General features: G+C 41.4%; 1 protein-coding gene, 1 long non-coding RNA gene and 1 other non-coding gene across 9 annotated transcripts in view; 2 read left to right on the forward strand and 1 right to left on the reverse strand.

Moving 5' to 3' along the window:
• LOC119032215 overlaps positions 1-16,818 on the forward strand; it is a 1,052,400-nt gene that overhangs the window by 788,625 nt on the left and 246,957 nt on the right. The gene's annotated exons all lie outside the window — the stretch shown is intronic.
• dgki (diacylglycerol kinase, iota) overlaps positions 1-16,818 on the forward strand; it is a 68,456-nt gene that overhangs the window by 17,598 nt on the left and 34,040 nt on the right. The window lies entirely within an intron of this gene.
• trnat-ugu lies at positions 2,395-2,467 on the reverse strand. The gene has a single exon. It is a non-coding gene; the product is annotated as a tRNA-Thr (tRNA).

Below are 16,818 nucleotides of genomic sequence, written 5' to 3' on the forward strand. Positions count from 1 at the left end.
ATAAAACACCTCCTTGCTTTCAGTACCGCTTTGGATGTTGATTACCATGGCAACGGTAGAAGCCTCAAAAGCTTCGAAGCATTTGGGTCAACCCTAATTTTAAACGTGTTTGATTTTTTTTTTCAAACTTGTTGCTTGACTGTCTGTATGTCGATGGAAATAGTGTGTTGGTGTGCCGTCTAGTTTTGGCATGTTTCAACAATCTTTCTCAATTTGAAATGAAACCAGTTACTGTGATGTATGTCAGTGTGTGCAACTATTAATTTCAGAATGTCAGAGTAACTCCAACCGTTTCTCTATTTTCTCCAAGCTCTGTTCTTGCTGATCCTGTTTCTCATAAAGCAGTGTCATAAACCAGAGATAACTCTCAATTTGCATCTGTTAACATCCATTTGCATCAGCTTGTGTCTCTCCGTCGACATTGTGTGCATTCGGGCTACCTAAAATTTGCATAACATTCAATCTGAACACACCTTCAGGAGTGCTTTTGTGTTGAAAAATCATCTAAAGTCTGAGTGGTTTCACCAAACATCCAAACATGCACTCTATAAACAAACAGCCCATATTTCCAGACATGCTTTGCACCGATATTCAAATGAATCACAAGTGAGAAATCCAGTAAGTGTCCTGTCATGGTGTTTGAAGAGGTGTGAACGCTGGATGATGGATCGTGTGATAAAAGTGTTCATTTTGTTTCTTGCTTTTAGCTTCTCCTTGTTCCTCAGCAGTTTGCAGTACATTAGATCAAATGGAGGGTGTGCGTGTTGTTATTGACGCTTCATTTACAGAGTGCAGTATGTTTTTTCAGGCACTAATGTCTCCCGTGGGGCAGGCATTGACAAACTTGCCACTGGAACATTACCTGGCAATTACATCCCCGTGTTGTTGTACCACGTACAGCCTACGGCTCATTATAAATGGATAATATGAGGTCATCAGCCGTGTTTCAGATCGTCTGCCTCTGGAAAGGACATGTCACTTCAACATATCTGTGGGTCTTCTTTATGCAAGGATTGTTTACAGAGATTTAACACTTTTGGAGGCCCTCGCTTTTACTGTCTTTGTCTTTTCTGCAGTAATAAATTCATATCAGTCGACTGGACTGTTTCGGAAAACTGGCTGAAACCTTTCTTGGAAAATACACTTTTGTTTTTATTAGTTCTCATTAATAATTTATGCCTTTTCTCCCACTTTTTCGAAACCATTAAGATGGAAATCACTCTTTGTATCTGTGTGTGTGTGTGTGTGTGCGTGCACATGTGCGTGTGTGTGTTTGTTTCAGTATCATGTTGAGTTGACACTCAACCACTATAACTGTTAGTAGCCCGCTCACAGACACTAACAGTTCTCTCACTCTCACTCTCTCTCTCCCACTTATAGAAACAGAGTGGGTTTTCTGAGTGGGAGTTCTGGAAAATATACTTTGCTGACTCTGCTGGACAAAAAGACAGAAAAAGAGAGTGAAAATCTGGTAGTGGAGCACGAGTGCATGCCTCTGAAATATCAGCTAATACAGTAGAAACTTGAATCTTGAAGAAGGAAAATGATTGTATACCTTTGATTATATTATGCTTATTTAATTTAATTAGAATACTCTTCTAAGGTATTTAGATATTCCTGAAAGCAAGCTTGTCTTTATAACTACTATGATAGATGCTATTACTATTTCCGCATTATTAATTCATTCTTATTTCAAACAGGTTGTCCTCCTGGTATGCTCAGCCATGTTTTGTACCAGTGGTTCCCATCTTGTCTGTCTTGAAACCGCTTGAATCCATCTGCCAGTTCAACTGAAAGAGTCAAATTGTGTAATTTCAATATTTTAAGGGGCCTGAAGATGTAAAAAATATACAGCAGCTGAAAGGAAAGACAAGAGAAGTATTATAAATATAATAAAAATACTTCTTACTTTCTTCTGCTGTAGTTTCCAGTACTGTTAGTCATCCTCCTTGGCTCCTATATATCCTGCAGTTTTTTGGGGTCACCTAGAAATTATGTTTTTATACCATACCTGCCAACATTAGCCTGTGAAAAAGAGGGAGTGTTGGCAGGTGTTAAACAATTAATTTGCAACAACTAATTTGTTCATTGGTTTTCTTCCAAAATATTTGATCTTGTAATACTGTTTTTGCTTGTGGTGAGAACATTAGAACATTATTAAACTTTTTTTATGGTTATGTGTAGGCACTGGCAGCAGTAAGGAAAGTCCACATTCACTGTACAGTGTGTTTAGTAAAGATCTCATCTCCACTCGAATACTCAGACCGAACCTAATCAAAATGCTTTTGTAGTGTAGACGTAACGTAGGTGATTCACAGTCCTGCACTTTGTACCCCCAACCAAGATAAGATATAGACCTGTGTAGGTGTAGGATGAGTTCAATAAAGTATTGCAAGGCCCCAGCGAGATTTGAACTCGCGACCCCTGGTTTACAAGACCAGTGCTCTAACCCCTGAGCTATGGAGCCTGCTGTGCAGCTGTTTTCGGTGTGATAGAACTGTTCCATTTACCCTGAAGTCATTACATTTTCCACCACAAGGTATGTTTGAAAAGAATTTAGTGCTACGTAAAGTTAATTTATAGCCGACAGGTTTGCTTTCGGAGTCTGAAGTGTCTTGAGCTGTAAAAGCAAACCGTGTTTCATGTATGCCTTCTATTCAAATTCTTTTTAAGGACACGATTGCATGTTTATTTTTGGAAGAGATTAATATTGATTTGAAATGACGCACTGAACCATATTATTTTAAAGGCAACCTTTTAAGCTTTTCCCTTGTTTTCTTTCCATTAACTTTTTTTTTTTTCACTCCAACCTCTCACACTGAAACGCCTCATCAGTAGTTCCACCTTTAATTTACTGACTCTGTGACATCACACTAAATCACCATGTCACACAATTGCTGTTGTTGTTGGTGGTGCTGGCTCAGGCATGTGTGAGCCGACGAATCAGAGCAGACTGGGTATTCAGGAAGAAGGGCCTTAAAGAGACAGTTACTCAAAGTTTATTGTCATTATCAAGACAAACCTCATCATGATGCGGTTCATTTTTGTATTTTTTTAATTTATTATTTATTTGTCACAAGTCTTCCCATATTTATGAAAACACCTTCCTCCTTCAGAGTGTTGGCTTCATTTCAACTGCATACATCAGAATTTGATCTGAATTCGACCCAAAAGTGTGAGCGAAGACGGAAAAAGGACGAGAAAATGGTGAGAAAGATGTGAGCGGGGAGGCAGATGAGGAAGAGGTTGAGGAGGGGAAGGAGAGTGAACGTGTGAAGGAGAGACGATGATGATGATGAGGAGGAGGAGGATGAGGAGAGAAGCCAAGGCCTTTGGGCAAAGCCAAGACCGCCTACAGATGCTCTCTCCTTCACTCCCTCCCTCTCTTTTCTCACAGTTATCCCTCTTCCTCTCTCTCTCCTCTTGTCCTCTCTCTCATCTCCAGTCTCTCTCTTTTTCACACTCCTTTCTTTCTAACTTCCCCTCCTCTCCCTTCTCTTCTCTTCTCTTCTCTTCTCTTCTCTTCTCTTCTCTTCTCTTCTCTTCTCTTCTCTTCTCTTCTCTTCTCTTCTCTTCTCTCCACCCCCAGAGGAGAAGCAATATAGGCCAGTGTGGAAGTGAAGTGAAGGGCAGGCACGCTCTCACAGGCAAACACAGCAAACCTTCACCTTCTCAAGTGAAGGACAGCATCAGATCTGCATGGGTGGTCTAAAGTCCTTCAGAAATATTGATAGATAGATTTGTACCCTTTTGGTTTTTGTCCTGTCATGCCAGGAAGGCGGATTGGGACCGAACAGAAGTGAGAGAAAGGAAGACGTGGTGTGCGTACTAATTTCATATCTCATTCTGAGCAGGCTTTGAGGAAATAGTGACAAAAATAATGTACTGTATACTTAAATTGGCAGCAGCTCTCCAAATTTGTGGTTTGACTGACAGGCGTCGGTGCACACTAAATGGAAAAAAGATTATACTATGTTTATACTATGAAAATGAGTGCAAAAATTCTGACTGTTTACTACACGATACAGTTGTAAAGATGCAGAAAATTCATAGAAAAAAGGGCGCACACCGCTGAGAGGGTAAATTGACATGCATGTTATTGAGAGAGAGAGTGCTTATAAATAGAGGGAGGAAGGTCAGAGGGAAAGAGTCAGGCTTCCTGTATCCAGCCTCACAACCGGATACACACACACACACACGCGCATACACAACACACACAACACAAATGTAACATAAAGCTTTTACACATGCCCAGTTTTAAGTTTCATATAAGATCTAAAATGTTTTTGGGTGACAACCGCCATTATGAGTTAATTTAAAGTTAGTTAATGGTTATTTCACTGTTAACAAACAAGCGTTATTTTAATTTATTCTACTCTACAACTCGAATCTACTTCTTGTTCACTGTTACCTACTTTGTCTTGTACTCTTATACCAAGGGCTCAGTGTCACACACTCGACTCAACACGACTTTCACGCTAGATTTAGCAACTTCTCAGACCCTTTTATGGCGTCTACAGGGGCGGTTTTCTAACCGAGGGCTTAGACCACTTCCCAGCTTTGCATGCTTGACCAAAATGGGCTCCCCCGCACCGACAACCATGCAAACTCTCACTGGCTGTACCTGAGTTTCTGAAGAGACCTTAGACGAGAAATAACCAATGCAGCTGCTGAATCTTTTTCTTCCACATCTTTTGAAGTGCTAAGCGACGCTACCTGGCTGCTCGCATAGAGAATGAGAATACACAAACTGTTGACCCTGCGGATGATCAGCGACATTATTTCTAAATTGCCAGCACTGACAAAATAATCTACTTATTCAGACCGTCAGGGAAAAAGGCGAGAAATGTATTCAAATATATTATGTTGTAATTCATTCCCACGCATGCTGCTCAGAGTAAGCAGAGAGAGCGGTCCACGGCTCTTCTGCCAGTGATGCCAGGGTCTCTTCCTCTCCTCCTGTGGGAGTTCTGTTGGTTGTAGTGAGTTTCTGTGGTTATGACGTCACTCTCAACTTTCTCTTTATTGGAGCTTGCAAGCCGTGTTGGGGCTGACCAATACAAAAGTAATACACTACAGTAATACAACCTGTTTGTAATAGGATTTGTGGTTATATTTTTATAACGTTGTTATAACATGTAACCATCTGAAATTCAGTGTTTATAGACTATTTCCAACCTGCTCACTGCAACCTGTTTCATTATGGATCAGTTAGATTCTCCACAATTCTCATAATATTTTGGAAACTATAAGTACTGGAGAATAACTTCGAGCGGACTAGTGCTTGCTGCTTTCATTGGAAAAGAGTCGGCAAGACTGCTAGGGCTGCAACTAATGACTCAAAGATTAACCAATTTAGTCAATTAAAGGTTCAGGAAATAAATTAATAGGCCTGTCAGAATTTCCCAGAATGGAATGTGATGTCCTCTGATTACTTGTTTGTCCCACAACAGTCCATAAAACTTAAATCAAATTTAATTTACGATATATATATAACAGAGAAAAGCATTGATCCTTTTTGCTTGAACGATGCTTATAACAATAAGGCAGTTATCGAAATTGTTTTTTAATAATTTTCTGTCGACCAACTGTTAGATCTTTTAGAAGTTTCTACACGACACATCTGTTCTGTTCTACTTTTAATATATTAATATATTTCAGTTAACATGCCTCTTTTTTTCCCTGTGTGTTGTACATGACTGTGTGGGGTGAAGTCTGTGTGTTATTGGTCCTCTTGTTGCACAAGAACAGTGTGTTGTCCAGAAGTGCCTGCATGTTAACGTGTGTGTGTGTGTGTGTGTGTGTGTGTGCGTGCGTGCGTGTGAGAGAGAAGTGATCTAATAAGAGTTGATGGTGTACCCGACTGCAGCTGCTCCCACACACCCACTCGCTGTCAGAGACACACAGAGAAGAGAAGAGTAGACTGTAATTAAATATATTATACTTATTAAAGTAGAGAAAAACCCCCAGCTCAGTCGGAAACAAACTCGAGAACAACTTATTTGTAGAAATACGACCATAAAACATTTCATACCTAATTGTTTTCTTAACAGTGGGAGCAGGAGTTCATGTGGTCATGTCGCAACATCGTTAAAAAGTGATAAACAGAATGACAGGTGATACATTTACGACTCTGTCCTTCAACGTCCAGCGCAATCTATGCTTTGCAGTGATGGTTCATGGCTCACCCCAATGTCAGTGGGAGGAAAAAAACATCTTTTTACACGTTGGGACAAGAAAAACAAATGCCGCTTCTCTACAGGTCAATACACCTGGCTAAAATTAGCTTGATAATCACCACATGTTTTGCAGGTGTCACAGTGTCAGACAACCAATCGTGTGAATCTAGGACACCTCACAAGGCCCCGACAGAAAGAAGTCAGAATTTGTCCTACCTAGTTTGAAAATATCTACCACCAACTTAAAACGTGTCTCCTCCTGATCACCTGCACATCACGCAGGTCGTGCTCAAGCTTCAACTTTTTTTATCGAGGCCACGACAAGACCATTCGGAGAGACACAAGTATTATGTAGTCTGATCCTGGCACATTTGGGCCAGTCGTGCCTGCAGTGCCGGCGTTGTGCTTCGATGGCCCACAGGTGCATCAGGTGTTTTATTTGGTAGATAGTCAGTGTGTCTCAGCAGGCTGGCAGAACAGCTGGGCAAAAAAATCATTCAAGCTGGTGGCTGGTCGCCGTCTACCGCTGGGGCAACTTCACATCTGAGCAGACATTTTCTCTGAGTGGTTAACGACTACTGACACACACAGACACACAATTAGAGGAGGTCCGCAGAGCGAGACAGACAGACAGACGGACAGACAGGGAGGAAGACAGACAGACATGGCGAGGAATGCTGTAGGCTCTGATAAAACGGGGAAGGAAGTCTGAGTGGGGTTGCCATGACAACCACACCCTTTCACACCCAGCCCGCCACCTACACACACACAAAAACACAAGGCAAAAGCGGGGAGATGGGAAGTGTTTGTGTGTGATCGTTGTCGAGTGTGTGCAGATAAGATATTGTTTTGTGTAGATTGACAATAAAGAGGCTGCTGCAGTTCACTGTGTCAACTCTGTATGTGTGTGTGTGTTTGTGTGTGTTGATTTCTTCCTGCTATTGTCAGTTGTGGCATGTGTGTGGTCATGTTCCTGTGTGTTTCTGTGTGTATTTATCTGTGCTTGAGGTCAGACTGAGGCTGAGCCCTGAAGCCACGCTGTTGTTGTGTGTTACAGCTGCAGGATAATATATAGATTACTTCTGCTTGCATTGTTTTGTGATGTTATGGTTTATTTTTGCCAACCATTTTGGCATTTCCACCACATTAATTCATGTCTGCTGTCGGCCTGAATGCAGCCTCACATCATGACTGCAGTAGCTTAAACCTTCGGTGTCTATACAGGATGTTTTCATGCACAGCAGCCCACGTTTTGGCAGCTCTTAGAACACATCACCATTAGAGCTAGACCAATAAATCAGCCGATATCAGCTCATTGAAAATATATTGGTATTTAGTAGGAACGCATGATAAGTGGTTGTGAATTACTTATTGTATCACATCGGCCATTAGAAGCAGGTTATATTTGAAAGCAGCTGAAAAAAATCTGTTTTGGGCCTTCGAGTGCAGTCTGTCAGTACTTTTCTATCCAAACCCGACTGGACTCGACTCTGTCTATCATGTCAGAACCAGAATGTGTTACCCTCTCACAGTGTCATATTTCATCATAGCCACACTTGTTTTACATTTTACCTAAGTGTTTTGTTATTTTCTGCATTGACGACTAAATAGAAATGCTGATTTCTCCCGCAGATGCCAAATTTTGCTTTACATCCTCCATTCTTTGCAGGGTAAAAAAGCTAAAATGACATGAGTGTTTGTTGCCTGGACAGTAACAAAAAGGGTCGACGTTTAAATGACCAGCGCATATAACCCCAACACAGACAGAAGATTGTATCACTTCATATTGCTTCTTTATTTTTACACCATATGTGGAAGCACAATGTCACTCTATTTGTCTTCTAATATGTAGCTAACAAGAAACTCATCCTAAGAGTTGAGAAACTAGTTCGATGTGTCTTCAAAATCCTTAATTTAATAAGCATGTGACAAAAAAATCCACTGAAGCCTCCACTGACTAAATGATAACATCAGAATTATGTGAAGCAATGAGGAGACTGAGATAAAATAATACAAGAAACAAAACATAAACGCCATGTTTCTATCGTGTTTTTGCATTATTTCTTGACCTTTTAAACGTCTGAATGTGTTGAAAACCACTGTCCTGAGACACTCAACCCCCTTCCGTCTTTTTCATAAGTCTGTGTAACTTTTTGAGCGTGTGTTTTCATGTGGTGATCAACCTTTATCCATCACACTCCATTACCTGAGGCACTGAGAGGAGGCCAGCAGAGACACAGACACATATCTCTTGTCTCCCTCACTCACACACACACACACACACACACACACACACACACACACACACACACACACACACACACACACACACACACACACACACACAGACGTGTACACACATGCACACACTCTGGGCATGCTGTGTCACCAGCGGCAACGAGTGAGCCTTTCACACTGACCCATATAGAGGCAGAGAGAGAGAGAGGGAGAGAATAAAAGGATGTAGAGAAATTGTGTTGAGATAGAAGGACTGGAGAAGATTGAAAGGAGAGAGATAAAGGCAGAAGAATTGGAGCAACAGAAGAAAAGATCGAGTGTTTGGTAGATTGTACTGAATAAGAAGATGCTGACTGAGTCTGCCGGGAACTGAAGTGTCCTTAACTGTCACCTCGAATGTTTGAGCTCCATGTTAATGAGGCTTTTACGTCACTGTGTCCATATTAAGGCTGTAAATGACAGATCGTCTTGTGTCGGGTTTGTGAAGTCACCTCGGTCAGTTTCATCTGACTAATGTAATGTAAAGTCAATACTGTGATCGCTCACTGGCTTTTCACCAGCAAACATTGCAAGTTACGGTCACTGAATTATGAAAGGTAAAGGTCACACCGCTGTGAAATGAACCCAGGGTGCATATTTACAAAATATCTTATCCTTCTAAAACATGTTAAGTAAAAAGGTGCCTGTTAAGTTCTGGTATTACACCAAAATTATGGTGTACATGCAGATTTTTAAATGCTTTGTGTCACATTTGTGAACACAGCATGGCAGTCGGTGACACTGTTACTTCAGGCTACTTTTAAAATATCTTCCACTCTCCTTCAGCCTCGACGCTTACTGAACCATTTACATGTCAGCATTAGTTACCTAAACGTGCGTCATCGTGCCATGCCAGAAAAGGGCCGAAAATTTGCATGACACCTGGTGCTACTGGAGAGACATTTGATCCGGGGATTAATGCCAGTTGCGCCCTTTTCCAGCTGAAGACAACAGCCAGATGTTAGTATTTTTTTTTTTTTTTTCAGTCCAGTGGGAAAGCGGTTTAAGAGGTTCTCCTTAAGACCTTAAATATTCACAAAGCTGCTAAAAGCAACTGATACCAATGAATAACCAAGTGATACCAGATGGATGGTCTCTGCAAGTGACAGATTTCATACATGGAACAAATTAAAATATTGTCTGGTTAGAAGATCAGCAGCTTGTGTTATGTTTTTGGTGATCCTACGAAATATATTCCAGCCTAATACTTTGGATAGGATGGATTTTATATGTGCTCTCAGTGAAGAAATGATCTCAGTTGTCTAAGTCCACGTAGAGTTTAGTTGAAGTAGGTGAGGACTGACTTGAGTTCCTCTTATCTTCCAGTTAGGAGCTTCTTTTGGCCTCATGTATTTTATACAGCACAAAATCTCTGCAAAGGATGACAAGTGCTGAACCTTTGTGCCAAACCACATGCCAAATTATTTAAATTTACTGTCCTTCTGCCTGAGAGGAAACCACTTAATAAAAACACTGTGAAGCTATAAATGGAAACCCAAAAAATTGGACAGTTAAGTTGGAAATCTGTTACACATAGACCGAAGTTTAGACATTTTATCATTTGAGAAAGTGCATTAGTTTCGGCAGTACTTCTGTCATTCTATTTTTGGTCACAAGGAGACATTTAAATCCTCTGGAACGTCATTTTTTTTTTTTCCTCTTCCTGACAAGAATTAAATTCTCCATCAGCATAAAAAGGCTGGAAAAGGAGTTGGTCTTCTTGGCCTTTAAATCCCCATATCAGTCCAACTCTGCTGCACAAACATTCGGCTAAATGCCTCTCGTAATACAACTGATAAGTGTGTGTCTGTGCGCACGTTTATGTGTAAGCGTGAGCTCATGTAGTTGTGTGGCGGTGTGTGTTTCTCATGTTGCCTTTGCCAGGTTGCCTCTTACGTAATGCTCCAAAAATAGAGCAGATTCACCTGTAAGGGAACGAAGGGGGGAAAGGACACGGAGAGGAGAGAGGAGAGAAGAGTGGGTGGAGGGGGATGAAAGAAAGAAAGTTAAAACTACATCCTTTTATTGAAACTAGATTTTTAAACATTATCGTGACATTGACGTGATGGTATTTTGGGTTGAATAGGCTGTTTTCGGAAAATAGTCACACACACGTAACTATTCAATCGATGACAGAACAGAGAGACATTTTGGGAAGTATGATGACATAAACCATTAGATGATGTAATGGTTTTGAAGACTCTAGTATCTGCAGTGTTGTGCAACTGTGTGCTGGACTGTTGTAGTTTTGTATTTGTGGGATAAGGTACATTCATTTACTAGTGCCAAAATGTGCATTTAATGTCAGTTTTCTATCTATAAAACATCCTTTTTGTTTCTCATGAGGAACTACAGGCAACAATGATCTTCTTCTGGTGATTTTTCAGAAATAGTTGGTTAGAATTTGGATGGGAACGTGGCTTATGTTGCCTACTTCCAGGTAGAAGTGTTTTCCTGTTCATGTCAGTCATACGCTATGGAGATCACCAATTTATGTGACTTAACTGTACTTGTAAAAATAGAAAATTTCATCCCACGATCAGTGTTATCAGTGATCTAATCTTTTGATTTTAGTTTTTTTAATGATTGTGAGCATACACGGATGTTTATTCCGCTGTCAACACTTGTAAATTAGCCTTATTACCTTTGATCTAACGTAAGAGGTGGAGGTAAAGGAGAGTTGAGGACGTAGAGGAGGTGTAGTGGATCCAGTGTCATAGTTCATTGGACACCGCCGCTCTCAAGCACACACACACACACACACACACACACACACACACACACACACACACACACACACACACACACACAAAACACACACATTCACTATTGTTTCCTGCTTCCATTGTGTACATTATTTTCCCTTATCTTTAATCTCAGATCTACTTTAGCCAGGGTCAAGGCAGATCTATTATTAGACCGAATATCAAGCTAATCGTAACTCTCTGTACTACCTACGTAATCAACCTGAATCAAAAAACACACACACACACACACACACACACACACACACACACACACACACACACACACACACACACACACACACATTGTAACACAGTAGCGAGCTCAGATGTCTGGTGTCAGGTCTCCGTCTCCCGTCACATTGATTGGCATAATTACCTGACCTGAGCTGTGAGTGTGTGGGGAAATAACTGTTGGCTGAGTCGGTCCGCGCTGGATTTTTTTTTTACTGTGGAAGACATTAGCGGCAGAACAAGTGTGAAAAGCCTTTAGTGTCATTATGATAAATGTTGGAGCAGGTAGGCAGGGAGGTAGGAGAGGCAGGGTGAAAAAAGTACGATGGTTTCACCGGCTCCTCGGCTACAGGTGAGTGAAACTGTGGAGCGAGTGGCTGCCGTGTTAACCTTTGAAAACCTGCCTGTAACGGGGATTATTACCAGCTGTTAAGCAGCAGTGAGACAAATCAATTCTTAGGATGCTACTTCATATGAATGGCTCTGGCTGCTCTTGACTTTTCAAGACAGCTGTCCCTGGCTGTGAGGACTTTGTGCAGGTGTTTCATTTCTGTGTGTGGTGAATACATGTTTTAAATGCAGATGTTTCTCAAAAGTGCAGTGTCAGTGTAGGTCACCTCTAGTTCAGCTAAAAGAATGTGTAGAGAAGTCCTGTGTAAAACGACTTCTGTCCATTACTCTGTGCATTAGCACGTTGTCACTCTTTCTTGTATTTAATCAAAGTATAACCAACATATTCACATCTAGAGAATATGGATATATGGCGACAACTGATTATAACTCCACCACTAAACTTATCAATTACTTAAGCGCTCAATATATAATTGAGACAGCTAGCTCTGGAGGAAGCAGTCGTTTTGTAGAGTCAGACCTTCTGGAGGAATAAACACATCAGATTCTGTTCAGATCTGGAGCCGTTTACCAACAGGAGGAGAGCTCAGAGATTATTTTTTAACTTTACGATTAAAAAGTTGATTTGTATTCCCTCCTGCTTATTAACCTTCCTGTAAAACATAATATGACACATGCTTATCTATCCAGATTCAACCAACAATATCGTGACATCCACACATTGACCGATCTTTAACTTTTAGTAGCAGAGATCTAAAACTCATCAATACACTAACTAGCCACAGCTTGTTACATGGGTGTGTCTTTGTGTGTTTGTCACCTCAAACCTTGTTCTGTATCCCCAAAATATTGTGGTTATGTGATTGTGGTTTGAGTTCAGCTTCAGCCTGCCCATCCTGTTTTACTCAGAAGAACATCATGATACTCAACCTAGATATTCTTGAAATGCTGTTTTCATCTGGATGCTTGTAGTAAACACTTCTGAGATTGTGTTGCATGTGAGTCGTTCACATTTTAAGATGTATTGGGAGGTACATGTGCAGCAGAAAGACGCATTTCTCACGTCGTGCTTGTAACCAAACGGTTATGAAAAGCTTAGGTAACAACTGCTGATTACAAAAGCGAAAACCTGCCTCAAAATTTTTAATTTTACTCACACCTTGAACAAACATTTGCCTGCACAGGGAAACCAGCGCAACACTAAACCCACACTGGTGCAGTTGTGTCTCTTTTGTCAACCAACTTCTCCCACATAATCACAACATCTTCTGCTCCGCGAGTCAGTGGATGTTAAATTCGATTCCTCCCACTTGCAGCTGCCTGTTATCCTTGTGGATTTTACTTTTGTTCTCACTTTCTCAGTAATTACAAATTGTGATGCCGAGCCATGCTGAGGCGCACAGACGCAGGGATTTTCTGAAACTGGTGAAACCAGAAAATTACACCAGTGCAGGCTTGTTCGCCATCAGTGATACCACCCACCAAGAGCAGGGTATTTTCTTCTCACCTTAATCACCTGAACAGTTCTGAGCTTTATAAACACTTCCTACTGTAGTAACTGTTGACCCCTCTGTGGTTACTGAGGATCTGTATTTAGAAAACAGTTGAAGAATTACACATTACATCATCCTCAGTGTGTAGGCTGAGAAATAAAGACAGTGTTTGTGTAAAGTCATCCCACATGAGGTTTCTGTCTTAACTGCATTTATAGTTTACTGTAAAGTTACTGACACACGCACGCGTGCACACACACTAACACACACACATGCATGCACACACACATGCACGCACACAAACACACACACACACATGCATACATAAAGCAGATTCTCCACAAATATAATTACTGGATGAGCTGCCGATGCTCCCGCTGTGCCGTTGTCATGGCAACGCTGACAACCCACCTCTGCTGGAAGAGGAGGAGGTGGCGGAGGAGGAGGAGGAGGAGGAAGAGGAAGAAAAAAGAGGAAAGGACGACAAGAGAAGGAGGAATGGTGGAAGAGGAGGAGCAAAAAGAAAAGAGGGAGATTAGAGGGCGGAGAGAGGAGGAAGATCTGAGAGAAGTGATGTAGTAGACAAAAAGGAGACAGCATGGAGGAAGACGAAGAGGAGGAGGAGGAGGAGAATAGAAGAAGAGAGTGGAGGAGGAAGAGGAGGGCGATTAGTTCCAGTAGACGGTATAGAAGGAAGGGGCCATGTGAAGAGAGCAGTAAAGAGAAGGAGACAGAATTATAGAGAGAGTAGGTGGTGTTAGGACTGTGAGCAGCTGCATTCAACTCTGCTCAGGTTTTAATTTAATCTCTTCATCAGAGGCTTTAACACAGCGAGTGTCTGTTCCTCCCTGCAAGCCTGACATGTTGTTTTACTTTAGCTGTGGAGATGTCACTTATCTCAACATCTATAAAAACATGTTTGATCATGAATATTATTCGGCTGTACTTTGTAGATTTATAAAACAAAACTTGCGACTAGATAAAAAAAAAAGTGTGTCCACCACTCACTCAAAACAGTCAGACATATTTTGATACCTAGTTTGGTTTTCTGCCCATAATCTGATGCTGGCATGTTTTGTTGTTTGTTCATCTGAAGAAATGTGATACCACCTCATCTGATGCTAGAATTCTGGTTCTGTTGAAATCTGTATTCCTGAGCATTGACACCAGTGTTATGGGTAACTGCAGGTCACACCTCCAAAGTGCCAACAAAGTGTCACGCAGACGCTGTTGATCCAACTTTTTCCAGGAGGCGGCCTTGAAATAGAGCAGGAAAAAACGTCATAAAACTGTCACAATATAGTACTTATTTGCAAATGAAGGAACAAAACCAGCTCTTTTGGAAGTCAAGGTCGACCGCTCTCAGTTTGCAAGTCAGCAGTCCAACATGCGAAGGTCGTTCATGTTGGTGCAAGTCATTTATTCCCATGAACTTCACGGTAACTCATCACATCTTTGTATCTCACTTCTCATCTTTCCGCTTTCTCTGCTTGTATGATTCCCCCTTTTTTTCTCCCCCCCCCATCAACTGTGCAAATACAGAGAAAACACGTGTCCTCTGTCAGTGTTTGTGTACGGGAAACACAAGAATCCAACGCTGACTATTCGTGGTTGATGCGGTGTGATTTGTCCTCCGTCACAAGGTGGTTTTCCTGTATTAATGCTTTAAAACAAGATTTTATTTTTAGGCTGATGCACTCTCGCTGCCTCTTTTGTGGACAAAATCTACTTAAAATAACTCTGAAGCAAAGTAAAAGTGTGTGCATGTGTGTGTGCTGCCACAGTTTTGATGTGTGCAGACCACAGAAAGCTTCACACTGCAGTTTTTGTTTTGTGTGTGTGTGTGTGTGTGTGTGTGTGTGTGTGTGTGTGTGTTTAGATTTTAGGAGTGCGCTTTAATGCCTGTGATCCTGTCTGCTTTTAGTAGATTAGTACTCACTCAAATGTAATGGTGGCCTGTAACCTCTGGATGAAAGTGTCTGGGTGTCTGTGTGGGTCTGTGTGTGTGTGTGTGTGTGTGTGAATATTTTAATGTGTATTCCCATTTACCTTGTTTCGTGTCAAGTACATTCATGCAGCTGATGGGTCTTTTTTTAAGTCGCGCTGACTTTCCCTCTCAGACTGTTGGCAGCTAAACACACTCAGGTGCACACTTTCATACAAGGATTGTTTCATTATGAATAAACTTGCACACACGCGTGCACGCACACACACACACACACACACACACACACACACACACACACACACAGAGCCTATTCATTCATTCATATCTGATCAACCATAATCAGGTTATAATAATCCTCGCCGCTCAGCAGTCAGACACGGCAATAAGCAACAGGGTTAAGTGTGTGTGTGCGTGTGTGTTGGATGTTCAAAGTCGAGCTAAACAATCAGGATCTTGTTTTCATTGTTTTAGCCATCATTTCTACTCTCTTATTTTATCCACGAGGCAGTTTTTGCTAGGATATGACCAGAATTAAAGTGAAACTCTCGCCAAAATGCAACCGAGGGTCTTTTTGTGGATGAACCTGAGTCAGACATCCGTTTAAAAGCATAATTACCACTCTTAAGATATTGACATATTTTCATTTTCTGATGTTAGCATGATGTTAGCATACTAACCAGCTAATAACAAAATAAACTCAAAAGTATGAAGAGAGTTATGTTTTACAATCAGTGTCTGATTCTGCTGTAGCTGCTCTTCTTCTCCGGGTGTGTGAGGACTGAGTGGAGGCCAGTGGATGTGGCGTCCTCTGTGGATCATCACACAACCTCAGGCAAAACTCAGTCAGATTAAGATGAAACAAAAACTACAACAAATAAAGTGTATAAACAAAACAACACAAACCACAAACAAGCCTGACCCGTCCTTTTAAATAAACACCATATGTAGATTTCAAAACATTCATTTTCTGCCACCGGTTTCACTTCCAAATAAGTTGTTTCGATAAAACTGTCTGATCGTCTGACTCCTCCTGTTACTTCCCCTAATGGATGCGGTTTGAGCTCGTTCTCATCTCCTTGGACGGCAGCGGTTGAGTTTCAACTGCAACTTGTTAAACCCAAAGGAAGTGGCAAATACAAAAATAACACACTGGTGGTAAAAATCTTTAAAACGTCTAATGAAGTGTGTGTGTGTGTGTGTGTGTGTGTGTGTGTGTGTGTGTGTGTCGTCCCCTGTTCTATGTAGCATATGTCCAGTCACCATACGTCCTTGCATTTGTGCTGTTGTCACCCACGCAATACTATTTTTAGCCCAGCAGTCGTGAGGATGCGTACATGCATATGTGTGTGTGTGTGTGTGTGAGTGTCAGGGTGTGTCATCAGGTTACAGTGTGTGTAAGTGGACTCCTCTTTGTCCTGGTCGATAATTTTAGACAGACGTCCACTGAAACTTTCAACAGAGGGTTCAGATGCTCTGTGCAACGTTTTCCACTGACAGACAGACACACTCACGGGCACACACACACACACACACACACACACACACACACACACACACACACACACAAGTTGATTCCCGTAAATACCAAGTCA

The sequence above is a fragment of the Acanthopagrus latus genome, chromosome 14, assembly GCF_904848185.1.
Source record: "Acanthopagrus latus isolate v.2019 chromosome 14, fAcaLat1.1, whole genome shotgun sequence".
Classification (NCBI taxonomy): domain Eukaryota; kingdom Metazoa; phylum Chordata; class Actinopteri; order Spariformes; family Sparidae; genus Acanthopagrus; species Acanthopagrus latus.